We start from the raw sequence: 27,908 nt of genomic DNA on the forward strand, positions 1-27,908 counted from the left end.
TTCAAGCTTCGGGTTTGAGGAAAAAATAAATAAACACACAATATTCATACGGAAAAAAAATATTTGTATTGTTACTGTGACCAAAATATCAATATCACCACATTTACACTTTAATAAATGAACAACACAGGTGAAATATTTTGACTTTTTACTCTTAAAGTACATTTTTAAACGGGTACTTATACTTTTACTTAAGCTGATTTTTTCATGTGATACTTTTACTTTTCCTTGAGTAACTTTTGCCTCTGTATGTGTAATTTTATTTAAGTAACACAATTGCGTACTTCATCCAATACTCGATACTGAATACAATACTACAATGAAAGCAAAATATGAACTTTTTTTTGTTTTTTGTTGTACTTTTTACAACTGTACAAGAAACAGACAGGTTTGTGTGTTATTTAAATATGTTTTGGAGGTGGTTTTGAGGCTCACACACGACACACAAACACACAACACACACAACACGAGCTGGTCCTAAGCTACTTTTACTTTTTACTCCTAAAGTCCATTTTTAAACAGGTACTTAAATACTTTTACATAAGCAGATTTTTCATGTGATACTTTTACTTTTCCTTGAGTAACTTTTACCTCTGAATGTGTATTTTTATTTAAGTAACACAATTGCGTACTTCATCCACCAGTAATACAAAAAAATACACTAATTTTGCTTTCATTATAGTCTTGTAACCAGTAATTATTAACTTTTATATATACTTTTATAGTTTTTATTGCACTTTTGACAACATTACAAGAAACGGACAGGTTTGTGTGTTATTTAAATATGTTTTAGAGGTGGTTTTGAGGCTCACACACACGACACACAAACACACGACACACACAACACGAGCTGGTCCTGAGCAGAGTGCAGTTAGTTTAATTCAATCCAAGTCAATTTTATTTCTATTGCACGTTTAAAATACAACTTAAACTGCCCAAAGTGCTTCATATAAACAAGAATAACAAACACAAATAGCTAAAAAAAAAATACAACGCACAAACAAAGAATCATAAAACAATAAAACACAAACACACTGTCCTGCAACCAAATGCCCGGGACACGACTCTGCTTTTACTGCGTCACAGTCACTTAACAAAAAAACAAAAAAAAAAAACCCACACATGGACATGCAGCTATGGCTTTTTCAAACATGAACTACAAAAGTGTGTTACTGTAAAATTTGATCATAAATATCGTAAGATTAGATGAGATTTACACAGTTTTTTCAGAGGTTTAGAGCAGCCGCCCGAGTGCTTTTGTAAACACAATATCTTCATAAAGGAAGTGAGAGCTTCAATATCAGCCGCCGAGGGAAAATCCAGATCAACCCTGATGTTTACAGGACCCAACAACACAGACGCACATCATACTGTACTACTACACAAACTATACGTACAAGTGTGTTTTAAACTGTTTTGCATGTGTTAAGTATTTGAGGATACTGCATAAATACACACGAGGGTTTTTCAGATAATCCTGTGTCTTTTTCTGTCTGATTCAAACAGGGGCAACTACAAAAAAACTACAAAAAAACTACAAAAAACACGAATATTAATGCAGTTTGGCTACGTCAGTGTTTACATAAACTTAAAGGTAAGGTTACGTTAAGGTAAACTTTATTGTCCCCGTACAGAAATGTGTCCTCAAACTTGTTCGTCTGCTTTGTTCAGAAACGAGAGGAGTGGACTTACATTCACTTCAAAAGTATTTAACCGACTAGATTAAAATATTTAAAATACAAAAAGAAGCATTGTTGTTTTAAAAAGTAGCTGGAAAAAAAAAAAATACTGCAGCAGTGTAAAGGTAAAAACAGATTAAAAACGTATCAAGGAAAAAGTGTACAGATATATTTAGTGCAGTATTTCAAAGTGTTACGTGTAATTTATGTATTTATTTTCGAATAAAACGAGAGTGATGAGATTAGACGGAACAAGTTAATGAGAGGATTAGTCAAACGGGTCAAGAAAACAACACCCACAGCTTTTGTTACTAAACAGGAAATAAAATACAAAAAAAACAACTCATTTACGCATACAGTGGTAATGCGGTACTTTACATGAATGAAGTACAAATAGGACAAATACTAATACTATACGTAAATCCACCGCTGATCTGCCATCACGATATTTGAGTCAAAGTGTCCGACCGCACACATGACTCACTTTCAACATGAATCAGTTCAAATTGTGTCTGTTCTGTGTGAATCGAGAGAACGGCCTCGACACGGAGCCGCCTCAACGCACAACGCACAACCACGTCCAGACCGACACCTCCTGCGTTTGAACTTTACACGGGATAATGTCACTGTGGAGGTTTTGCCTCAGAGGTGTCACATGTCAGGGTTTTGGTTCTGGTTCTGGTTCTGGTTTTGGTTCTAAGGTCAGATGTGAAACAATGAGAAAAAATTGTAAAAGTCAGAACAAATTGATTCAACTTTTGCATTTAAATTTTATACTGGCTAATTTTAATATTAAGATTTAGACTCAGAAATGTCACTTGCATTTCTTTATGTTGTGGAGGGGTTCTGGTTCTGGTTCTGGTTCTGGTTCTCGGGTCGTATGTGAGACAATGTAAGTTGAGTCAAGTCAGAAGAACTTGACTCAACTTACAACCAAATCTAGATGAGCACATTTTGCATTTTAACTTTATACAGGGTAATTTTAATGTTGGGATTTTGTCTCAGAAATGTCACATGTCAGGGTTCTGGTTCTGGTTCTGGTTCTAGGGTAAAATAAGACAATGAGAAAAAATAGTAAAATTCAGAACAACTTGATTCAACTTGCAACCAATTCCAGACCAACACATTTTGCATTTAAATTTTATACAGGCTAATTTTAATATTGAAATTTTGTCTAAGAAATGTCACATGATTTTTTTTATGTTGTAGAAGGTTCTGGTTCTGGTTCTGGAGTCATACGAGACAATTAGAGACAACAGTAAAGAACATTTTAACTCAACCTACAACCAAATCCAAACAAGCACCTTTTGCATTTAAATTGTATCCAGGCTAATATTAATATTGAGATTTTGTCTAAGAAATTTACATGTCAAGGTTCTGGTTCTGGTTCTGGTTCTGGTTCTCGGGTCATATGAGAGACAATGGGAGACAAAAGTAAACACCAGAACAACTTGACTCAGCCTGTATAAAGATTAAATGCAAAAGTTAATTTTAATATTGATATTTTGGCTCAGAAATGTCACTTTTTTGTTATAGAGGGTTCTGGTTCTGGTTCTGGTTCTGATTCTAGGGTCATATGAGACAATGGAAAACAATAGTAAAGAACAACTTGACTCAACTTAAAACCAAATCCAAACAAGCAGCTTTTGCATTTAAACTTTATACAGGCTAATTTTAATATTCAGATTTTGTCTAAGAAATGTCACATGTCAGGGTTCTGGTGCTGGTTATGGTTCTGGTTCTGGTTCTGGAGTCAAATGAGAGACAATGGGAAACAATATTAAAAGCCAGAACAATTTAACTTACAACCACATCCAGACCAACACCTTTTGCATTTAACCTTCACACAGGGTAATGTTAATATTGAGATTTTGACTCAGAAATGTCACATACATTTTTTTATGTTGTAGGAGGTTCTGGTTCTGGTTCTGGAGTCATATGAGATAATGTGAGACAATTGTAAAGAACAACTTCACTCAACTTACAACCAAATCCAGACCAGCACATTTTACACTTAATATTAATATTACCCTGCGCAAAGTTTAAGATTTTGTCTAAGAAATGTCACATGAATTTCTTTATTTTGTAAGAGGTTCTGGTTCTGGTTCTGGTTCCCGGGTCAAATAAGACAATGTGAAACAACAGTAAAAGCCAGAACAACTTGACTCAACCTACAACCAAATCTAGATGAGCACATTTTGCATTTAACCTTTTTTTTTCTTCCATATTGACATTTCAGTTTATCCAGAATCACAACAGGAAACTCCTCCCACTGTTTAACTCATTATAGTTTTGACCAATAGAAAGTCAGAAACAAACGGCTTTAGTAACATCTTCATAAGAAACGTGACAGTGCGGCTGTAAACAACACACTTCTCTGTTACAAAGGGCGGGTTCACACTTTTAAACACACATCAGCTTTTGAAATAGACCAAACTAGGACTAGACCAGGACTAAACCAGAGCTGGGACCAAAACCAGATTAAACCGAGTCAACTGGACCAACTCAGAAGGATGAGCTCAAAATGGCGGCGTGTTGTGTGAACCTGACGACCTCTGACACATGCACAGCTCCAGTTTAGCTATAATATCGTTTATAGTGATAAAAAAAGAGCTCAACAATACTCATCCGTGGGAGATTTTATATAATCGTGATAATTGTTAACAGAATGTGCAGAAAACAAACAAAAACTCAACAAAAAGAGGACAAAGAGGTCTGTTTTCCCGGGTTTAGGGGCCCAGAATTGGACTTTCTTCCTTGTAACGACCCAAAGGAATCAAAATATATACGAAAGGAAACAGGAAAACAAGGGTAAGGGTTCAAGCAGGTTTGTATTATTAAAAATATATCAAAATAATATGAGCAGAGGTTTTCAACTAACAACTAACTCACTTAAACTAACAAAAATATGCAGGAAAACAGTAGGAATAACTTTGTATGATTGAAACAAAACAAAAAAATATAGAAAATTGAGGAACACGGGAAGGGGGGCCCCATGTGAGACTTAGAGGGGGCCCACGTGTGACTTCTCGACCCGGGTCCCGCAAATTTCTGCCGACAGCCCTGCTAATCCACAATATTTCCAGCTAGAACGTAGTTTTTTTTCCACTGATGACAAACTACAACTCTACTTACAACAGTTCTTTAAAAACAACTTATTCACAAGGTTAAAATTGTAATTATTGATACCCGTAACATTTTATTTAATTATTTTGTCCGTGATAATCGTGTGCACGCTGGTCCTTGAGCCTGCGCCCGAGTTCACGAGGTTCATTTGAATGTGTAAATGTCACAAGAGGGAACAGAACTTCAGTCTCACATGAGGAAAGACTCACGTGAATGCAAACCAACAGAGACAAGAGACGACGCACAACACACAACGCACAACTGGACTTAGACGAGAAAGAATCCTACAGTCTCGCACAAAAGACGAGTGGACACAGCCAGGACAAACGTGCTATTTTTATCTGTAGGGAAATTACAAACAGCTGCCAAAATTGAAATGATGCTGCAGAAATATGCACAAGGAGCTAATATTGCTGCTAATTTATGACACAAAAACACAAAAGTACAAATATTCCCAACAAATAATCAAAACGTATATGATCAGTACGACTAAAAAACACCATAAAAGTTATTTATTCAGCCTTCCACAGCTTAAATTTAATCATTAAACAAGAAATAATTAAAAAAATCCTGGCTAGCGCTAACAAAAAGTACACAAAATAAATCCTAACCCACAAAAATGATTATCTCACACACATTAAAGCTGATATAATAGTGATAACATCGTAAAAGGCCTAATAACATCTGAATATTTAAAAATACATTTCAAATTAATTTTCCAGCGCGATGTGATTACTCAAACAGAGCTGAAAAACAACGTCAGAACTCCCACGGCGCTTAAACGCAGCATTGACTGAGAACGTGCAGAGCTATTAACAAAAATACAATTATAAGACGAGTCAGAGGGTAAAAAAGGAGGCAGGGCCCACGCTTTATGCTGTTTTAAATCCAAATAAATATAGAAAACAAAGGTTGATTTTGTGAAGACAAGGTGTGAAAGTGACTTGAGGCAGAAAAGGTTAAAATGCTGTTTTTTTCCAGTCGAAACTTGAGTGGGTTGTTACAGAACAGCACATTTCACCAGGCAAATTTCCCCCGTGTGCTGGTAATATTATCACTCCAGAGCATCAGGGTTTCACTATGACTTTTGGATTTATTTATAAGAAGAAAACAAGTCAAGCTGACACCGATTCACAGGAGTAAGAAGGAGAAAACACACGTCTAAATCGATTTTAAAAATGTGCTCGAATAACCGCGAAATTCTGACGATTTTTATGTAAAGTTTTCGAAAAGTTTCTGCACTGAAATTGTTTCTTGAGTTATGAAAACCCGAGTTCCACCCACGAGTCACCTTTTAAAACCTGCTCGATCAAAGCCAGTCAAAATCTCACATAGTTTCAATATTACTACTAAACTACTAATATATGTACAGGTTTAAATTTTACTAAAGGTTATGTTAAAAAAAAAAATGTAGTGAAAAAAGTGTTTTGTCATCGTTTAGAAGTGAAACTAGTTACACAAAACCTGAGCTGGGGCCTGCAGGTTTCTACTCACAATTTTCCTAGATTGGGTGAAATTTGTGAAGTCAAATTTAAATCAGAAATCGGGTCAACAATTTTTCCCGAGTCAGCTGTCGTGGTGTGATTTGGTGATTCGGCTCGTCTCGTACCTGGGGAGAAGCCGTTTGCCGTGGGTGTCCGTGGGGCCCGCGTTGAAAGTAAGTGACTTAATACAAGAAAAGTGTAGCACCCAAACGCCCGGGCTCGGCTCAGATGAGGCTTTCGGCACACATGCAAACAACGCACTTACTCAGAATTTGAAGGAAGAACAAAAACACACATCGAGGTTCAGAAAGAGTTAAAAGGAAGTAGGTCTGATGAGAGAATTGTGTCTTAACTTGAAGAAAAAGAAGAAAAATCAAAGAGCATTTTTAAACCCCGGGCGTTTCAGTTTTGAATGTGGGATTATTATGATTTTGTGGAATTTAAATTAGTATTTCAGGACGTGGTAAAAAATTTGTGTGCGTCTAAATATGCAAAAAATGACTGCGCAGAATTTTTCGAGTGTAAAATTAAAATTATTTAAAAATTGACATGGAAAAATGAGAAATCAGGGCGGTTGTCGTGGTGATTAACAATTTAAAACAGAATATTATTTCGTCTGATTGAGGAAAAAAGTCCTAGCGTATAACAGGAAGCTGAAACCACACACACACACACGTACACACACGGCATCCAGATCCACAAAGCAACAGCAACAATTGGACCCATACGACTACAACCGGACCAACACACACACACACACAACAATCTACAAATCAACAACATAATATTGTGCTTTAATTAAATTCAAATAACTGTTTCAAAAGGTGAATAAAATTGTGTACAGCGAAATAAAATAAAAAATAATACTAAAATACAATTAAAATATCCATGGAAAAATGAGAAATTAGGACTGTTGCCATGGCAATTCATAATTTAAAAACACAATATTTTCTCGTCTGATTGGAGAAAAGTGAAGCACACAACAGGAAGCAGTTCAGTGTAATTCAAATGTGATTTCTAAGTCAGAGGGTTTGAACTTTTGCTGGTGGTACAGAGAAAGTGTGGGAGTGTTCACAGACAGAGTGAGAAAACACAACCCCACCTGCTCACAGCCTCTCACACCCACACCATGGCAACCGGACCCGTGCGGCAACCGGACCCGAGCAGCCTATACCGGATTTATACAGGAGCTACCGGGATAACACAATATCACAACAATATCCAGATCTATACAACAACTGGATACATGGACACACAACAACAATATCCACGTCCACAAAGAAACGGCAACAACCGGAGACGTACAACAACCGGACCTATACAGCAACTACTGGACCCATACACACACACAGCAGCACCCTCCAGATCCACAAATTAACATCAACAACCGAACTCAGACAACAACCACAACCAGACTCAGACATATCAACAACAACCGGGCCCACACACACCAACAATCAGACCCACATTACAACCAGGCCCATACTACTACAACAAAAAGTACAATACAACAAGTACAACCAGAATCACACAACAACCGCAACCAGGCCCAAACAACAACAACAATAGATCCAAACAACAACCAGACCCACACAACCGCAACCCAGACTCATACTACAACAACAACAACAAAAACTACACAAAAACAATCAGAATCACACAAGAATCAGGCCTATACTACTACAACAAAAAATACAACACAAAAGAACAACCAGAATCACACAACAACCGCAACGAGACCCATACTAGTACAACAACAACAACAACAATTAGACCCAAACAACAACCAGAACCACACGACATCTGCAACCAGACTAATACTACAACACCAACAAAAAACAACACAAAAACAACCAGAATCGCACAACAACTAGACTCGCACAACAGCAACAACCAGGCCCATACTACAACCACAACCCAACCCACACAACAGCAACCAAACCCTACCCATCCAAATGTCACCGTCCCACCTGTCTGTCTGTGAAGTACAGAGATCTGCAGACATTGACCAAAGACAATCATATCGAAAATGAAGAAAAACACGAGGTCAGGGCTTTACGCTAATGACTAAACACATGACACAGAGAAAGTCAACGTGAAATACAAAACGCCCAAACAAACAAACCGATCATTATGAAATCACAACCAGAGCTGCTGAAAGAGCTTGTCCACATGTCCCTGTACTGTAAATGAATCATATCAATGCTAATGCTAATGCTAATCACACTATTATCAATATATAGAAAAAAATAAGTAGTTGAGTTGAGTTTGACCCACATAAAATAGACTCTGACAAAATCTGCTTTACTTTACAGGTCTGCCATGTCTTTCTGTGCCGGTTTATACTGTAACTACATCCACAAACTCCTCTGTGTCCACGTTGGAGTCATATTCGACGTGTATTTGGAGTATTGGAGTAGAAATGGGGGGAGGCGGAGTGAAGGGCTGCGTCGATAAGCCGCTGGTGGGTTTTTCCCTCAGAGGAAGTCAACAGGGAAGTAAACAAAAAAGTCTGAAAAAGCAACAGCTACGTGAGGAAACGTCTTCAGAACGCAGTACTTTGGGAAACTGTGATGTAACAGTACTGCTAATGCTGCTATGGAAACGTGTAGTGTAGTTATGGCCTGAAAGTTACACCACAACTCACTGTACTCTGTCAAAAGTAACTTCAAATAAATACATCAGTGAATACATACTGCAAGGATGGAACTTTGTTTTTAGAAAGTGTACTTCTTGGCATTATAATTAGTCACAGTGTTAGTAGAGTAGTAATAGTAGTAGTGGTAGTAGTAGTAATAGAAGGGGTAGTAGTATTACTGGTAGAAGTAGTAGTAGTAATAGTAGTAGTGCTAGTAATAATAGTAGTAATAGTAGTGATAGTAGTATTTATAGTAGTGGTAATAATAGGAGTAATAGTATTAGAGGTAGAAGTAATAGTAGTAGCGGTATTATTAGTAGTGGTAATAGTAGGAGTAGTAGTATTAGTGGTAGAAGTAATAGTAGTGTTAGTAGTAGTAATAGTAGTAGTGCTAGTAATAATAGTATTATAGTCATGGTAGTAGTAATAGTAGTAGTGGTAGTAGTATTTGTGGTAGCGGTAGTAATAGGAGTAATAGTATTAGAGGTAGAAGTAATAGCGGTATTAGTAATAGTGTCATAGTAGTATTTGTAGTAATGGTAATAAAAGGAGTATTAGTGTTAGTAGTAGTAGTAGTATTTGTAGTAATGGTAATAAAAGGAGTAGTAGTATTAGTGTTAGAAGTAATAGTCGTAGTGGTAGTAGTAGTAGCAGTAGTGGTAGTAATAGTAGTAGTTTTAATATGAATAATTACAGTTTCTGTTCTCATAAAAGACTTTCTTGAGGCTGTTTGTATAAATGTGTTTGTCACATGATCAGTCTGAGTCAAAATACATTTATGAAAGGTCCTGTGTTACACAAACTTGACATTTAACTTAAAAACAGACCTGGAGTTGTGTTTTGTTTCATTCTCACATGTTTGAGTCTCACTTTTATTATTAGTCTGTAACATTTCCAAAGCTCAAAACGCTCTGTTCCACCTTGTGATGTCATGAAGTGGTCATTTTCAAATTAACAGTCACTTTTTTACCTTTATTTCCGTAGAGATAAGTGGCAATTCCAGGAGCTGAAATGATCCAAATGATTCTAGAAATGAAGGTGTGTGGAGTTTAAAAACACAGTGGAGCACTTCCTGTATTACCACATGATGACATCACAAGGTGGAACAGTGTGTTTTCTGTTTGAGAGAAGAACTCAGCCTAAATCTGCAGGTTTGTTTGTGTATTAAACATGTGTGAATGAAACAAAACAAAAAAAACACAACTCCAGGTCTGTTTGTGTCGAGGAAACATTAGAACAGACCAGAAAATAGTGTAATATGAGACTTTTAATGTTCAAAATGAAAACATGAGCAGCGAGTTTGAACTGGCCCGACTACAGTAACACGCCGAGGTCTCCCCTGGGAGTCTGACAACAAAACCCTCACACCTCTCCCTCCATTTGACCCGTTATCACTTGACATTAAATATAAACTGTCCCGTGCGTCTCTTGGTGAAATATCAGTACAGTCATTCGTGACATGGTACTCAGCTGCGGTCTCGAAAACGCACCACAAATAGTTCAAAGATAGATCCTGTTTTGACAAAGAGTGTTTTTTTGTATGAGTTTGTGCTCAGAGAGGTGAGACAGGACGCAGTCTGCAGCCTCCTACAGTCTGGAGATGACAACCACAAGTGGAGGAGTCGTCAGCCAAACGGCGCTAAAGGGTCACGCCACGAAATGACGCTGTTTAATACGATTAGAGAGTAAACGATCAGATATATGTGCATTTATAAGATCGGTGAGGTTTAAGTTTGTTCAGTGGAGCCTCTAGAAAACATTATATGTGCAAATCTTCTCATTAACCAGTTGCTCAAGCTAAAACAAGTCGTGTAGTTTGTAGTTTTTAGTCTTTAATGTTAATTTTACGATGATTATTTATGTTTTGATTGTGATTTTAATATCTTTCTTACTCTTTAAAACCCTTGCGGTACCAACTGTGCTGTACAGCCCAACTAGGTTAACTTCAAATTTAAGAGATTTAAACTAAGAAATCACTAAGAAATGTACAAGTAGCTGTGTCACGAAAACATTGTGAAGTCTAGAAGCTAAACGATAATATTGAAACTCATTTACGCCACTGACGCAACAACCAAAAGCAGATTTAAACCACAAAATCTCTAAAAAAAACTACAATATTGTTAAAATGAAACTGTTTAGTCGTTAGTTTGCATCTGTAATGAGTCATACGAGTTGCTAATTCCACCTTTGACGGTTTAAATCTCATGATATCGTCAAAGAATAACCAAAAAAATGCCCGAATACTGTAAACAAAAACTACACACGAGTAATATTGACCCCGAAAAATATAGTTTCAGGTTTCTATATAGTGATTATTATGACAAACCTAATAAAATGCCTAATAAAAGGAGGCGTAATCCCACTACTTTTATTATTATTCCTGTTATTCTGTGTGAGGGGAAGTACACAGCCTGTCATGATAATTACTATATCGAGTTACAATACTTTTTGCAGTCAATATTTACAGTGTGAACAGTTTCTTTGTGAAAAAACAAGGAGATTTGGGGTGTTTCTGTTGTAATACGATCACATTTGAGCTGTAACAGTTTGAATAAGTGACTTCCGTGGCTAATTATTTGCTCGTTTTGCTGTTTATTTGTCGCAGCTCATGGTAAATGCGAAACGGACACATTTTTATACAGCGATATTCCACTTTTAAGGCACTCGCGGCATTAACGACTGCTCAGCTAATGATGTTTACATTGCGAGCAGGATTTGAACTGCCAAAAACTTCGGATCAGTGGACACAGGGCCGGTCCCAGCTTTCAGGGGGCCCTAAGCTGAATTTGTCTCTGGGGCCCCCTCCTGGCTCAGACAACATTATGACTCTGCTTTCATCACTTTAACCTATTGTATTTGTGATATTTTGGATGTTTTCAGTCTGATTTTCATCGTATAAACACAAATACTTATAGTCACAAGAACAGAACACAAACATATAAGGGGGGGTTGAGATTTTTGAAATTCTAGACATTTTTTGTTCGTTTCTTGGTGGATTTTAATATGTTCCAGTTGGCAACAGTGAGCTTACATTTACATTATGTCGGGTCCTTGCACCGGTGTAAACGCATAGCTGCCCTCACCTCTGCCCGACTCAAAAACAAACGTAGCAGCAGCAGATATTTTGCTACTATAGATATAAAAAATAATCATTTGTAAGGGATATTTAGGCTGCTGCAAACACACAACCCCTGTGCCCAATAAAACTTGATATATTTTATTATTTTCAATATAAATGTATGGGCGTTTTAGGGGCCCCCTGCTGGCCTCGGTCCCCCAAGTAGCTGCTTAATCTTCTTATAATCTGAACCGGCCCTGTGTGGACAAACGCTCCCAGTAGCTCATGTCTTTTGATACTGGGGCTATCTTGCATTATTCTTATCGAGTCAGTGGCAAAGTAGTTTCAGTATTATTCTTTATCGTTTATGTATCTCTATAGCGACGGGTCCTGCTTTAAAATTTGTTACCGTGAATCAGATTTGTTGCTGACACATGTTTAAAATTAAAGCTGAAGTAAGCTGTCCGCGTGATCCTCCCGCACACAGCTGGCTTTTAGATGGTACTTCATTATTAACACATGACAACAGGCCAAAAACAGTCCTTCTGCCACGGGCTCACACGCTCCGTACTTTCTCTGCTATTCCCAATCCCGCGTAAATCACTGGGAAAAGTCTAAATAAGAAAAAGCATTTGACAATATAATTACAGCCTGTTTTCTTTCCTGTGAGACTTGCAAAAGATTTGACGAGTCCCTAATCGTGTCCGCCAGTTTCCCCGGTGAATCTGAAACATTAGATCAAATGACTGTGCGTGAATGGCAGAGCTTTGGCAGTAACACTGGGTCTATTGTGTCTTTACAGTGACATGAGCCTATGATAAATGTTCATCCACTTCCAGAGTGCGTTCCGGCTTTGGATACCTCTGAGTCACGATGCGTCACAGAGGAAGTGCTGCAGCGGCCGGATCCAAACGCACAACACTGGACCGTTATGGGAGACTAAGCCTGTGGTGATAACAAATCTGGAAGCCTGATGTTTTGCTACCACAAACTGTACATACAAATGCACGTAGCTAACCTGCTAGCCGCCACGTTCCAAATAAAAACGAGCATGGGCGCTCTTCCGGCTGCTGTCAGACTCGTCATTTTGGTCTTAAATGTTCGTATTAACCCGCTCTACATGATCCTGTCTTTTAAATTTCGCTATTGTGTCTGTAAATCAAAATTAACCCTATAGCGTCGCATGCTAACGCCGCCGATAGACTCGCGGTTGCGGATTTCCATTGCCGTAACCCCAAAACCAATCGTGCTCTCGTGTAAATTCAAACGTCGTCTCAAAGCAGAGGCATGGGGCTCTTTAAATATGTTACCGTCATTACAGTAATGTGCTTATGTCGTCCCTCGAAGGCGACCAATCAGAGCGCAGGTCAGTTATTCGACGCGTCAAAAGAAAAATAAAGATGGATAGAGGTTTAAATTAAAGGTGGTTGTGTGAAAAAAGGCAAAAGTACACGCTGATACTTCCATTAACATGATTTTTATGGCTAAAAAGAATAAAAATCTAGGCGAGTTACACTGGTCTATAATGTGCTCAGTCCTTAAAGCACATGTCAAACTCAAGGCCCGTGGGCAAAATGTGGCCCGCCAGGTCATGTTATGTGGCCTGCGACAAAGTAAATTAAAAGGTATGACTGTCTTAAAATATCAGTTTATCAGGAGATACAGTTACACAGACATTTTTCATATCTTTGCAAATCCATATGCAATATTTGTAACTTGAATAAGTAATAAATATTGAAAAAGTAGTTACATTTATTTTACATTTATTTTTACATTACATTTTACATCTGGCCCTTTGAGAGCGACCATTTTGATGATGTGGCCCTGTGAAAATGAGTTTGACACACCTGCCTTTAAAGGGTTAAAAACAGACAAATCAGGCACCTTCTTTCCCCGAGGTCACTCCCGCTAGCGTTAGCAACAGGTTTGATTGACAGCGTTGCTAAGTGCCCACTCCCTGCTAAAGAAGAAGCGTTATCTTCAACAGCCTCGCTCCGGATTGGCTGTTTGGTTGCTATGATACTCGCGGTCGGAATTCCTAATATGGAAAACTGGGCTCCAAATTAGCCGCTATAAGTGCTAGCCTCGGCGAACTTTATTTGACCGGAGGGTGACGTCACACTCACTTAGTTCACTTCTTACGATAAACGATAATGTTGAAACTAATCTACGCCTCTGATTAAGATCGAAACATGCAAAATAATCCCACAAAACCATTTTTAAAAGACGTGAGCTACAACAAGTAACAGAATGAACCAATTGTTTGCCAGGAAAGGGACTTATTCACCCCTCCACAGCTCAAATCTTATCACATTACAACAAAAATACCCCAAATCTCCCCTGTTTTGCAGAAAAGACGTACTGAAAACATATTGTGACAGGCCGATGTGAGAGTTCTGATCCACACACGATTAAAAGAACACAAAGAAAGGACCAGAGGGAGTGAAAAAATTATATTAATCTTCAAGTTTTTTCTTCCTTATATCTTTAACGTGAAAAAATGAACTGAAAAATTAGGTTCCTGTCACAAAAAACATTAAATACGACAGCTACAGAGGTGTGTTTTTAAAAAGTGAACTGAGGTCACGTGTGCTGTTTCCAAACTCTACACGTCTGAAAGTACATTTAGAGGATTATTTAAAGGTCCTGTGTTACGCAAACTTGACTCTCGTGAGCTTTAAGCCGCGTTATAAGGCTGTTACCTCATCGAAAACCATACCTGGAGCTGTGTTTTGTTTGAGTAATCCTGCGTAATCAGTCAATATTTACATCACTAAAGCTCAAAACGCTCTGTTCCACCTTGTGATGTCATGAAGTGGTAGTTTGTAAGTTTACATCTGCCTTTTTGCGTTTTAGTTCAGTCGAGATTAGCAATTCCAGGTCTGAAATGATCCAAATGATTCTAGAAATGAAGGTGTGTGGAGCTTAAAAACACAGTGGAGCACTTCCTGTATTACCACACGATGACATCACAAGGTGGAACAGAGTGTTTTCAGTTTGAGAGACGAATTCAGCCTAAATATGCAGGTTTGTTTGTGTGTTAAACAAAAAAACTGTGACAAGGAAACAACATTAGAACAGATCAGAAAACAGCGTCACACCGGCCGTTTAAAAACATTCACACATTTTGCAGAATTATGTAACAATTAATTTATTTTTTGATTTACATTTACTACATTTTTGGGAGGTTTACACACAAATCAGTCTATTCTAGTCACACGTTGCACACTGCAGCTTTAAGAAGTTCACGTTTGCTGATTACTAAGACGTTATAAACTCTGAAACATGTCATTTTGTTGTATATTAAATAAAAATATTACACGATGAATTTAAATTTATAGGCAATACTGCTAATTTTTGTTTATTTTTTTGGCAGTATGATAAGATTTAAGCTGTAAAAGTTTGAATTAACGACTTCACGACTCGTTACAGATGCAAACTAATGACTAAACTTGTATTTTTTTAAGAATATTGAAGATTTAGAAGTGTTTTTGCGGTTTAAATCTTGCTTTTACATAGTATCAAGCTTCAAAATGTGTTCTCATGACAGACTTATATGGACTATGGTGTCGTTTTGGTGTAAATTAAATCAAAATATTACATTAAGGGGTTTGAATTTATAGACTTATCACCAAATTGACTACATCAGCTCATCATTCAACAGAAGGAAGCTGGAACAGGATGTTTTTGAGGGTCAATACTGCAATTTTTTGTTTATTTTTTGGCGATATGATTAGATTTAAGCTGTAAAAGTTTGAATTTATAGCTTGTACGACTTGTTACAGATGCAAACTGATGACTAAGCTTGTATTTTTTTAAGAATATTGTAGATTTAGAAGAGTTTCTGCGGTTTAAATCTTACTTTTACATGTTATCGAGCTTCAAATGTGTTCCCCATGACAGATTTACATCGACAGAACAGACACAGGTCACACACTGGCCCAATATTGAGCTTATATTAAATGAGAATTCTTGCGTTCTGAAACCAAAAGTGAGAGGAGGCGTGTGGCTTTCAGGCCTTTCTTTACTATTCAACACGACGCAGGGCTGCTGACATTTAACGTGTTGTTTTTGTGTTTGCAACTGCTCCAAATGTGGAGACAGGCAAAGCCCACACGTGTTCTCACCTGAGCCGTTCCCTCCTCTCTGCGGCGCTCACGTCTGTTTCATGTTTAATACTGGCACAGAGCGTCGCATTCACCAAAAAAAACATCTGCCAAACTGAGCGACTCTCATGGCGAAGTTCAGTAGAAGTTCAAAGGTCGTGCTCAGCTGTGGTAAATGTCATGCCAACAGAGCGTGGAACAAACAGCACAAACGCCTGCTGAACACAAAACGGAAACAAAATGTAAAGGTTTAATCTTGGAAAAGCGATGGAGCGGAGAAATTATGCAAAAAGTTCCAGATTCTGCATGTCTGGCAACGCAGATTTTCTACTAAAACAATCTGGAAAAGCGTCATGGGGTTTTAATCAAAGCAAATCATCAGTTTTTGCTTTTCGTTTTTAAATTTAGCTCAATTCAAAGCTGATTTTTTTTCAATTCTAACACAGCATTTGACGCAGGCCTTTCATCTACAGCCCACAGAGTTGCACCATTTCATCAAAGCAACTTCCTACTTTGTGAATTTTTTTGACAATAATTAAACTTTTTCTGCTTCCAGTTCATTTTACTCCAGATGTTCTGTCCTTATTTTCCCAGGACAAGTTAACGGCCTTAAAAAGTACTTCAAAATGACTCATGTAACCTCAACATTTTGAAGCTTAATACATCGCTGAGGTAAATATACACGATAAACGATAATATTGAAGCTAATTTACGCCACTAAAACAACACCCAAGAACAGATTTAAACCACAAAAACTATTATAAAGCTGCGAAATTGTAAAAAAATTATGAGTTGCAATAATAAACAGCAGAAGGAAACACTGTAATGAAGTTATAGAGGTTATTTATTCAAACTTTTACAGCTTAAATCTTATGGTATAGCTTAAAAAAATAACCAAAAATGTCCCAGTTTTATATGCAGAACAATTAATTGACATGATAATTAAAATGCCACTCGTATGTCTAATCTAATGGCTTTGATATCTATAATTCCACATGTGTTTTTTCCATTTTGCAGAACAAGATCGGGTGGAAAAGGCGCAGTAGGTGGCCGACCACACACACACTCACACACACTCACACACACGGGCCAAACGCTCTGACTAAAATACCCAGTGACTAACCCATAACGAGCCCGCTGCCCTACGAGTCGTGTCTATGTGGGAGGCGTAACGTTAAAAGGATCAGATAACAGTGAGAATTTATTAAGTGGAATAAACAGTGAGACAAAAGGACTGTGTTTAAAGTCAGAGGAATTTACTGCGTTACTGCTCAAAACGCAAAAATGATGCCAAGTTTGTTCATAAAACTCACGGATTTGGTTCCAGAAAAGTCTCCTCCCTGAGACCAGTCCGGGAACAAGGACTCAGTGATAAGGTAAAGTAGAGATATACACAGGTAAAAGTAGAAGTATCACATTACTTTAACGGCCTTTTAGTTTTTCAGAGAGTTGTTCATTTATTAAAGTATAAATGTAGTGATATCGATTCAAAAGTGACACATATTTTGGTCAATTTCATATTTTTTCTTATGAATTTTGTGCGTTTGTTGTTGTTTTGCTCAAAGCCGATGATTAAATTCGAAACCTAGTAACAAATAAAGTAAAAGTATCACATAAAAAAAATCTACTTGAGTACTTTAAGAGTAAAAAGTAAGTATTTCACACAAGAGTTGTTCATTTGTTAAAGTGTAAATGTAGTAATACTGATTTAAAATTGTTCATATTTTGGTCACATTAACAAAACAAATGAATTTCTTAGTTTTTCTCATGATTTTTGTGCATTTTTTGCTGTTTTCCTTGAACTCGAAACCTTGTAACTAATAAAGTAAAAAGTTACTCAAGGAAAAGTCAAAGTATCACATGAAAAAAATCTACTTAAGTAAAAGTATTGAAGTACCCGTTTAAAAATGCACTTTAAGAGTAAAAAGTAAAAGTAGTCGACCATTTGTTAAAGTGTAAATGTCGTTATATAGATTTAAAATTGTTCATATTTTGTTCAACAGTAACAAAACAAATCAATTTCGAATTTTTTCTTATGAATTTTGTGTATTTATTTTTGTTTGCGGCTTGAATTCGAAACTTTAGCGAGGATGTTTCCACGAACACGGTAAAAAATAACCCCTTAAATCATATGAAAAGTACTTTTTACTTTCCAGTTTAGTTAAAAAACGTAGTGAAGTACAGATACTGCTCTCGAATGTAGTGAAGTAAAAGTAAAAAGAATCCATTTAAGTAGATTTTTAGGCGTCTTTTGTACTGTCCTTGTACTTCATTACCTTCGACGTGTATTATAATCCAGATATTGACAGTGAATTTGCAGTCATGATGTAATAAAACGCTATGAGGCTGTTTTAATAAGTGTCGGTGTCAGTGGTTTAGCTTCGGCAGCGTCAGTACATCTGATACTATGGCACAGAACTCGCAGCTCAAGTGTGAACAAAACAAAGACTTTATTATTATGAGAATGTTTGGGGTCATTTAAAAAAAAAACTGTAATCCCCTGAGTCACAATCACAGCGTGGGGAAAGGCGCAAACTTCAAATACACACTATTATTAGCCAAGTCTGAGAAAACATGTGTATTTGTTTTACAGTATGTGCAAAGATGGCGTCCTAGACCTGTCCTCTATTTCCCCACACACGTCCCTGCGTCCTTCTGCAAAACAACAGCCTGAAAACGTCGTCAGAGAACAAAAAAACGAGCTGGTTTGGAGGTAAAATGTGCAACAAGAGCAAAGTTATAATTTCCTGAGACGCTTAGAGTTTACAATCAGGTAGTAAAGTGTAACGTAATCATTAATAAACGCATTTAAATTTAGTTTTCAGTTAATTCTGCCGACACAGATCTAGACTTTTACACCGTTTCTAGACTTTTTGTCCTCCTTTCTTTCTTTTTTTAATCTTTAATTGTCAGGGGTTATGTACAAATGTGTTAATTTTACAAAAGAAAAGATGATTTGTGCCAGATTTAGCTACTGCTGCTTTCCATGTGCAAGTAAACGCACATAAAAAATACACATTTCCTTGTAAGAAATGTGTATTTTTCATCACTGACATTAGCAGGAAAATACAATAAAACGTCCCAATGTCCAGTAAATGATGTTTCCTACAGTCCAAACACATAGAAACATCATTGTGTGCAGGTTTTTACAGTGAAACAGAAGAGAATAAATGTACTAAACTGGTGTGGGCACGTTTGATTATGTAAAATGTACTTTTTCAAATGTTTAGTCAAATTATTCAAATGCACAGACAGTTTCAGAGTCTGGAGCCACTGTCTGATGTTTGAGCTGAATATTCATGACTTCTGTTGCATGCAGATCTTTTTTTTATTATTTGAAGTCATATTATCACGCCAGCGCTTCACAAAAACATTTAACCCTGTCAGTCAAAATAAAAACAAACCCAAAAACAAACGTGGAGAGAATATGACACGACCGCAGAGCTCCAGTTTGACTCAGACGCGCCAGACGCACTCATGTGAAAGTCTCTTCAAAGAAACTGAAAACATGTTTGTTCTTAATTGAGACTAATTTAAATCCTATAGGCAGTGTTTGGATTTAAAGACCGGACACAGGGGACGAGAGACTGAGCTTTGTGACCGCGAGGAACAGAGCGCGTGCGGCGAAAGCGTCAAAAAACACACTTATTCTGGACTTTATAACAAAAATACATGACTTTAACACGGCTGTATTTTTATTCCCATGTTCTGTCTGTCAGTCGGGTACATCTAAAATATCTAAACCAGGGAAACGGTCCTCGGAGGTGGCACAGTACAGGAAAACAGTCACTTTTACGCAGGTTAAAATAAGCGCACTTTAAATGTCACGCGCCTGTCTCTGCGCAGAGGAGGCTCTTTCGGCTTTGATATTTTAATTAACCCTCTTATTCGGTTTGTATATGATCACTGCCCACCTGCAAAACGCGTTCATAAATCCTATATTTGTTTGTTTCATCAGCCTGAGACAATTACGCACGCAAACCCCACGCGGAGACGCAATCCCTCCTGCACGTGTAACTTTTCCTTTCGCAAAAACAGTTGCTTCATCACAAAAAAACTCTTCATTTTCTCAAAGGCCGGGGCTGAAAAGACTTGTGACTAGTGCAGACTCGTGCTTTGCAAAACACACGATTAAAAAAAAAACACTTTAGTGATTGTCACAGCGTGCGTAATGCGAACGTGCCCAAAACCTGCTCAATAAACGACTTTTTTTAATATATTAAACAGGGACAGCCACGAGCTCTGAGTGTTTTGCTTTTGGTTATTTTACCCAACCACCCACTCAGTCATAAATAGGTTAGATAATGACGCACGTGCCAAACACGACTAACCTGTAAATAAATACATGTACATCGTTCGCAAAAGTGCCTCAAATTAATTTAAATGTGATGCCAGATATGAATTTCTAGATGATCAAATTTACAGTTATTAACCTTCAACAAAAATAAAAAATACAAAATAAAATAATACAATAAAATGTTTAATTTCGCCTCGATCTAAAAACACAATCACCAACTTCTGAAAACAGCCCGTGCGTAAAACCTGTGCGTAAAGTTTGGCCAAAACAGCTTCTTTTTCAACCTTCAACATCTGTAAAACAATTGACTTTATAATTATTAATATTCTAGAGTGGAAAAAAGCTGTGTTTTTGAAGTATTTATAGCTATTTTACTCGTTTAATTTACACAATGTCCAAATTAGAGCGCGTGGAACAGACGAGGCCACGAGACTTGTGCCAGGAGTGAACGCAGAGCAGGTGTGGGGTTTACTGCAGAGCTCTGGCGCCCTCTAGTGGACAGATAACAACACTGACACCCCAGAGCAATAAAAATGCTGCAGTAATTGTCAGTGTAGTTGGCTCCTCCCTTCAGACAGACATGAGGCAGTGTCCAGCAGTAATCTGACCTCGAATCTCACTAAAAAAAAACTTTTGTTTAGTTACAAAAGTGAAGTTTCCTTTCACGATGGATTAGAGATTACACAGACACAGCGCAGTATTTTTCAAACGTAGACATGCAGGCTTATTTGTGCAAGCTACAGAAAGTTATTTAGTGTTTTTTTATACATCCTACACAGCCAAAATGTGTCGTCTCCGTGTATAGTCTGCACAGAGACCTTGAGTTGTTCTTTTTCTGATTAAAGTTGCGACTGCGTTCTGGGTCCCAAGAATGAAATTGTAAACATTTTTTTGAGATTCGATTAAAATGATAAAAATGGGAGATCCAAATAACAGCGGTGAGGATGTGTTTTTCCCTTTCTTCTAATAAAAATGCACAAAATTAGCGAACTATTGTAACCCAAACAAAACAATCCTTAAAATAGTCCATAGTAAATCATGAGCTGCTCCTAGTGACTCAGCTGCAGGTTTAGAGCTGAAGCAGAAAACAAAAATTCTGAATTTTCCTGTTCAAATAGTCAAAGTCATGCGTTTTGATTGGTAAATGTTTGCATCCTGATCCATAACTTTAACATTACATCGCTATAGTTTCAGTTTTTCACTTGTGGAAAATAGATTTTGAGGGAAATACTGCCAGCCCGTTGTTCAGTTCCAGTTCCGGACAGATTCCTGGTGGACACTGCCTTATTTCTACATGAGCCTGAGTCTGAATGAGCAGCCAAACGTCTTCACTCACACTTTAGCATCCAGTTACAGGATTGAAGTTTTGTTTTACTGTAGATCACAGCTGGACGACTGACGAATACACATTTCTGAGGGACATGGATAAGGTTATTTTAAGGTTATTTTATTTTTTTCCCACATTTTCCACTTGGCACTTTCACTAGAAGCATCGTTGTACGCTGTGCTGTTTGTATTCATGGTCAGCAGAAGAAGTTATATTATATAGACAAGATTAAGGTACAGTTTATTGTCCACGTAGATTAAATTGTTCTCTGCATTTGACCCATTTTTCACTGCAGCTGGGGGCACGTCATCAGGAGCAGTGGGCGCAGGACCCAGCTCCGTGATTGGATTGAGAGGATTGTGCATGTTTTGGATTCGTGGGTGAAACCGGAGAGTCTGGAGGAAGCACACGCAGACACAGGGAGAACATGCAAACTCCGCACATAAAGCCCAGACGACCTGGGGATCGGACCTGGGACCTGGAACATTCTGTGAAGCGACTCAAGCCAGTTCAAGTGAGCAAATCATTACAATGAATATGAAAGAGATGAAAAGCAAAGCCGCTGGTTAAACTGTTTTATCGTGACATTTGTGTGTCATGATAAAGTCTGACTCTGAAGACTGAGGGGTCAGAGGTCATAAGCAACAGGGCATCAAGACACTCGGCAAAAAGGCTGTACACTTTTTGGATTTTTTTTTTTTTTTTTTAACTTATATTATTCATACTTTTTCATTTGGAGTGCTTCTAAATGTTTCTAAGCATTATTATAATTTTTTATTACTATTAATATTCATTGATTTATTTTATTTATTTATTTTTTTTTATTATTGTGGATGAGCAGCCAAACGTCCTACAACTTTTTATCCAGTTGAATTTTTCTTTTACTATGGATCATACAAGACGATTACACAGATGTTACTCTTGTTATTAGTAGCAGTAGCAGTAGTAGTAGCAGTAGTAGTAGCAGTAGTAGTAGCAGTAGTATTAGTATTAGTATTCATAAACTCATTCATAATCAAACATCATCAGATTGTAAACATGTTCTAATTGTAAACTCCAAAGTGAATTTAAATGCATCCATATTTAAACAAATTTAGATCATTACAGTTGTTTTTGGTGCAAGTATAAATCACCTCCCACATCTACAATTTAATATACAGTTTATAATTTTAGGAGTAACATGTGTTTAATTAAAGAACATTCTGGGTCTGGACACTGCTGTACTTTCACCACTGCAGAGACCAACACCGTGACGTCGTCCTGTACTTTCTCTTTAAGCTCCAGTTAAACCAAACGGGGGCGGTGCTTGCGCTCACTATTTATCTGCCCGGTAACAACGTGCTGAGTCAACTCAAGCATCCTCCCTCCCTCACTACCCACGCTGCACTGCTCTACTGCTCTGCCTCTCCTTCAGCGGTGGAACTGCACGATACTAAAAGTAACTGCATCACTACACCCTGACCCACACACACACACACACATACACACACCCACGCCTACGCCCACACACACCCACACACACCCACATATATTTACAGTAAGCGGCAAATGGGGGCGCGTCGGTGGAGTTACCCGGGTCTTTATTGGACGGTAACCTCTCGTAGCAGTGGTTTTGAGGAAAGATTTCTTGTTGCAGTTGTAGAAGACGGTGGTAAAAGGTTGTACTTTTTAATTTGGGAGTAGACGAAATCAAAACTCTAGTAGTAGTAGCAGTCATAGTGGTAGAAATGTTCTTACACATTACAAAAACATTACAAAATGGCTTGACTTGACTGTTTGAGTAAGTACAGATTAAATATCAAGTAGAGGTGAAGTTGGAGGTATTCTTGGATATATTCGAGGATGTGGTCTCTGAATTCAAGCTACTAAGCGGTACTACAACGTGTACTACCCTTTAAAGTAATAATATGACATTTATATGAAGTCTACTGCTCTTTCTGAACAAAAACGTACACAATCCTCACACGCAGAATCACCAAAACGCTGTTAAAAACTAAAATTCGCTGAAAACTAAAGCTATTTTCCACCACGATTTAGCAAATACGACACCAAACGTCACAGATTTCCATCTAGTTTCTCTTGTATCAGCCCATAAACACAAAAAAAGACACTAATACAGATATTTATGAACCAAAAAAGTGTTGTTTTGTCACTTACCAGACATAGCCTCTTCACTCTGGTCCAGTTACCATCCTCTGAAACCCTATTGAAACAGAAAAGGGGACAGGGAAAGAGAAAAAGAATGCTTTAATCTCTTATGGAGGAAGCCAGCTGTCTCCCACACACATTTCTAAGCACACAGTCATCCGCAACGCTGAAATGACACAGACGCACAAGGATCCGAGGCCGAGCTGGACCGACCCGGGACGTGCAGGTCTAAAATAAAAGAGAAAGTCGGGAAAAAAAAGCTCGATTTACAGAATGAATTGGGGAGGTAAAGACAGTGACAGTGAGGGGAAGGTAGAATGAAAGAGCTAAGTAGAGAGACGCATGGCTGAGTCATCAAAAACCACACTTCCTCCAACGCACACAGCAGCGCTCTACAAATGACTGGCCTTTTCAGAGCGCAGCCAATGCTTCTATGCTCCCTTTGTTTTAAATGGATGTGCCTGCTTTATATAGAGTTCAAACAGGCCTGAGAATCTGACCCGTAAAAGTCCAGAGCCGTGAGAACTGGTCCAAACCCTTGGTAATGGTTAAATATAGAAACGCTGGCTTCCTCTGCTGAATAAGGCTCAGGGGACGAGTGTGGGTCTGAAAGTAATATTCAAAACTGCAGAAAAGACACTAGAAAAACTTCAGGGTTAGCTTTACGGTGGAGTTTGTGGTTGTGTTTGCACGTAAATCAGGACTTTTCACCAAGAAATGTGCGATTTTCAGCTTTTTTGGGGGTATATTTTTAGGATTTCATGTCAGTTTTTCTTATTTTGTTTTGCGATTTTCCTAACACGAGCATATATTTGACTTTAAACCCATAAATTGACCATAAATACCTAGCTTAGCGCACACACCCCGTTTTAAACTCCCCATAGAACCTCTCCTTTCCTGTTTGTACACGCCCCCCCATGTTCCCACACTGTCAGCGAAGGACCCGATTGGTTAAAAGTCATATTTGTAATTCGTAATGTAAGAATAGCGCACGATTAGGGGATTGTGGTTGAAACTTCCAATAAAATGCTATTAAAAGGCACTGGGTTGGTCAACATTTGCATGAAGCAGCTGACGGCTTTGTTTCAGGGAGCGGGGATGACTCACCAGGCTCCAGACTAACGCTGAGTCCAGGTGCAATGCTGAGTTTGACCAAATCTCAAGTGTGTTTATGTGTTATTTTTACCGCAGTGGCGACGTTTCATAAAGAACTTGGGTTTTGTGGGTAAGAGGAACAGTTTGGGAGCTCGTCTTTTGTGCCAAATGGTAAATAGTCACATTTTTATACAGCGTTTTTCCCACTTTCAAGTCACTCAAAGCGTTTTATATCAAGGAACCACTCACACATTCACACATTCACTTCACAGGACACGACAACGACATTCACAAACCTTCAGATCAGTGGACAAACGCTCTACCAACTGAGCCACTGAAGCTGTTACTAAAGATTTTCTATTGATACATCCAAGAGATTTGTGTAAATGTTCTGGATTGTGTTTAAATGTGTGCGCTCTATGTGTCCTCTTTAAACGTGTCGCTCTATGGGTCCTCTTTAAATGTGTGCGCTCTATGGGTCCTCTTTTTTTTTTTATTTAACCTTTAACCAAGAAAGTCATTATTAAAAAGACAAGATAACATGAAAAGACAGATTATGAAAAACAAATGCATGTTGTGGAGTCAGCCTCGTCTTTAAACGTGACACTATTTGAGTCCTCTTTAAATGTGTCACTCTATGGGTCTCTTTAAACGCGTCACTGTATGGGTCCTCTTTGAACGTGTCACTATGGGTCCTCTTTAAATGTGTCACTCTGTGGGTTCTTTAAATGTGTGCACTCTATGGGTCCTCTTTAAATGCGCCACTGTATGGGTCCTCTTTAAACGCATCACTGTATGGGTCCTCTTTAAACGCGTCACTGTATGGGTCCTCTTTAAACGTGTCACTCTATGGGTCCTCTTTAAATTTCTGCGCTCTATGGGTCCTCTTTAAATGTGTCGCTCTGTGGGTCCTCTTTAAATGTGTCGCTCTGTGGGTCCTCTTTAAATGTGTGCGCTCTGTGGGTCCTCTTTAAATGTGTGCGCTCTGTGGGTCCTCTTTAAACGTGTCGCTCTGTGGGTCCTCTTTAAATGTGTCACTCTCTTCCTGGCATTTAACACAAGTCACACAGGATATCTTGGTGTTTTACTGTTCTTTTCCTACGTACCGTGTTATCTGTGTGTTTGTTTTTTGTTGGTTTTTATGTGAAGCACTTTTGAAGTTGTTTTAAATATGCTGTAAAAATACATCTGAATTGAAAACCTACAGCTTAAACATTCCATCTGCATTTATAATCCACATAATAACAGAGACAGGCCTCAAACTGGTCAACAGACACAAAAACAAACTGAAAATACTAAAACACTCTTTCACTGGTTTCCACAAAGACATTCCTCTCGTGGCTGTGGAGAAGAACAGTGTGTGTGAACCAAACCCAGCCGGCTTCTCACTGCTCGCCCCTTTTGTCTTCAGAGATAAACCGATCAATAAGAGCAGCTGACACCCGGAGGTGATCCATACACCCGAGAGCCGCTGCCTCTGATCAGAACTCTCAGAGGGAAAGGCTGAAAATGACTCATGATGAGCTCCAGGCGAAAGTCCAGGCAGCAGGGTCTATTAGAGTAATGAGTAATATTAAGCATTACTCTTAAACACTGCCCTCTGCTGGTGGCACCTCAGCTCTGCAGTTGCACAAAGAAATCAGACTGTTTTGGATAATAAACGAGGGATTGTGTCAAATAAAAAACAGCTACTCAACATTTATATTTCTAGTTTCAGTTTTTTATTTCATGCTTTTTTTTATTGATATGATTTTTTAATATATTTATACATGTCATCATCATACAATTATAACCTATTCTGTCTGTTTTATGCGTTAGAAAGACAACTGGAAACTTCTAAATGGATGTGATACCATTGTTTAACCACTAGATGGCACTGTTATATTTGTTCTCACAGCTTGAAATCTAACACATTTGAAAACGTGACACACAGGGATAAATATGCAATAAAAATGCTTCAAAAATCAACAAAAAAAAAACCTTACCTTTATCTTTTAAAATGAAACAAGTTTGCAGTGTTGTAGAACTGTGCAAACTGGTGATTCAGTTTGTTGTACAGTGTGTCTGCATGAGGAGGGGACTCATTTATGACTTAAAGGAACAAGATGTGCTAAGAATCAGGTAAGTGTAACAGCCGGGGTTGACAGTTTCAGCTCCACCACTTCCTCTGAGTTGCCAGGTAAAAGAAGGTCTTTGCTGGAAACCAGTACCTGTGACTCAGAGCTCCACTGCAGGGTTAACTGCACCAACCAGTCAACAGTTAGTTCACCTGAGTACTACCAAGACAAGAGGCAGAGAAGGACTTCCTATGACAACTGCACCCAGGCCTATACCACGATTTACTGGAAACCAAGACCACTCCCTGTTGTGTGTTCAGTCAAAATGAAATGAAGAGATTAGCAATGATGGGGGGGATAGTTTTACACCAGGTTACACTTAAATTATAGAGTAAAAACCCAGCATAGGATTAAAAAAGGGGTTTATGTTTGTTTTATTCATGCAAGAAGAAAAAAAATCACACCTGCCTCACTACAAGAGCTGTTTTTTTCAGATTTTCTCAATGATTCTCTGCAATTTGAAGCTTAAACTGTGATAAAGTACTGCCATGTGTTCATTTGAGTTTAAACTAACTGTACTCTGATTACAACTACATGAAAAAGAGTCCAGCTGCTCAAAATGTGCTTGTGAACATGTATTCTCAGTAAATATATTCACTTACTTCCCAATTCTGAAGGTCACAGAAGCATCAGTAACACAAACGCACCACTAGAGGGGGCTGTGTGCTCATCTGTGCCACAAACATCCCAATAAGTGCAGAAATATGTGTCCAGATCTGAAAAGCTCTGATGCAATGAGTGCAAAACCAGACGGACACGCCCTCAGATGTGGAAGCCAAGTCAAATACAAGATCTGCATGTGATCAGTGATTACAAGTCTGCACGCCCACGCA

General features: G+C 38.1%; 1 long non-coding RNA gene across 1 annotated transcript in view; it reads right to left on the reverse strand.

Moving 5' to 3' along the window:
* The window catches only part of LOC117382698 (uncharacterized), a 45,675-nt gene that overhangs the window by 15,819 nt on the left and 1,948 nt on the right, over positions 1-27,908 (reverse strand). The window contains exon 2 of the long non-coding RNA XR_004542331.2: positions 23,873-23,918. This is a non-coding gene — a long non-coding RNA (uncharacterized LOC117382698). The remainder of the gene's footprint in view (positions 1-23,872; positions 23,919-27,908) is intronic.

Source organism: Periophthalmus magnuspinnatus, chromosome 15, assembly GCF_009829125.3.
Source record: "Periophthalmus magnuspinnatus isolate fPerMag1 chromosome 15, fPerMag1.2.pri, whole genome shotgun sequence".
NCBI lineage: Eukaryota > Metazoa > Chordata > Actinopteri > Gobiiformes > Gobiidae > Periophthalmus > Periophthalmus magnuspinnatus.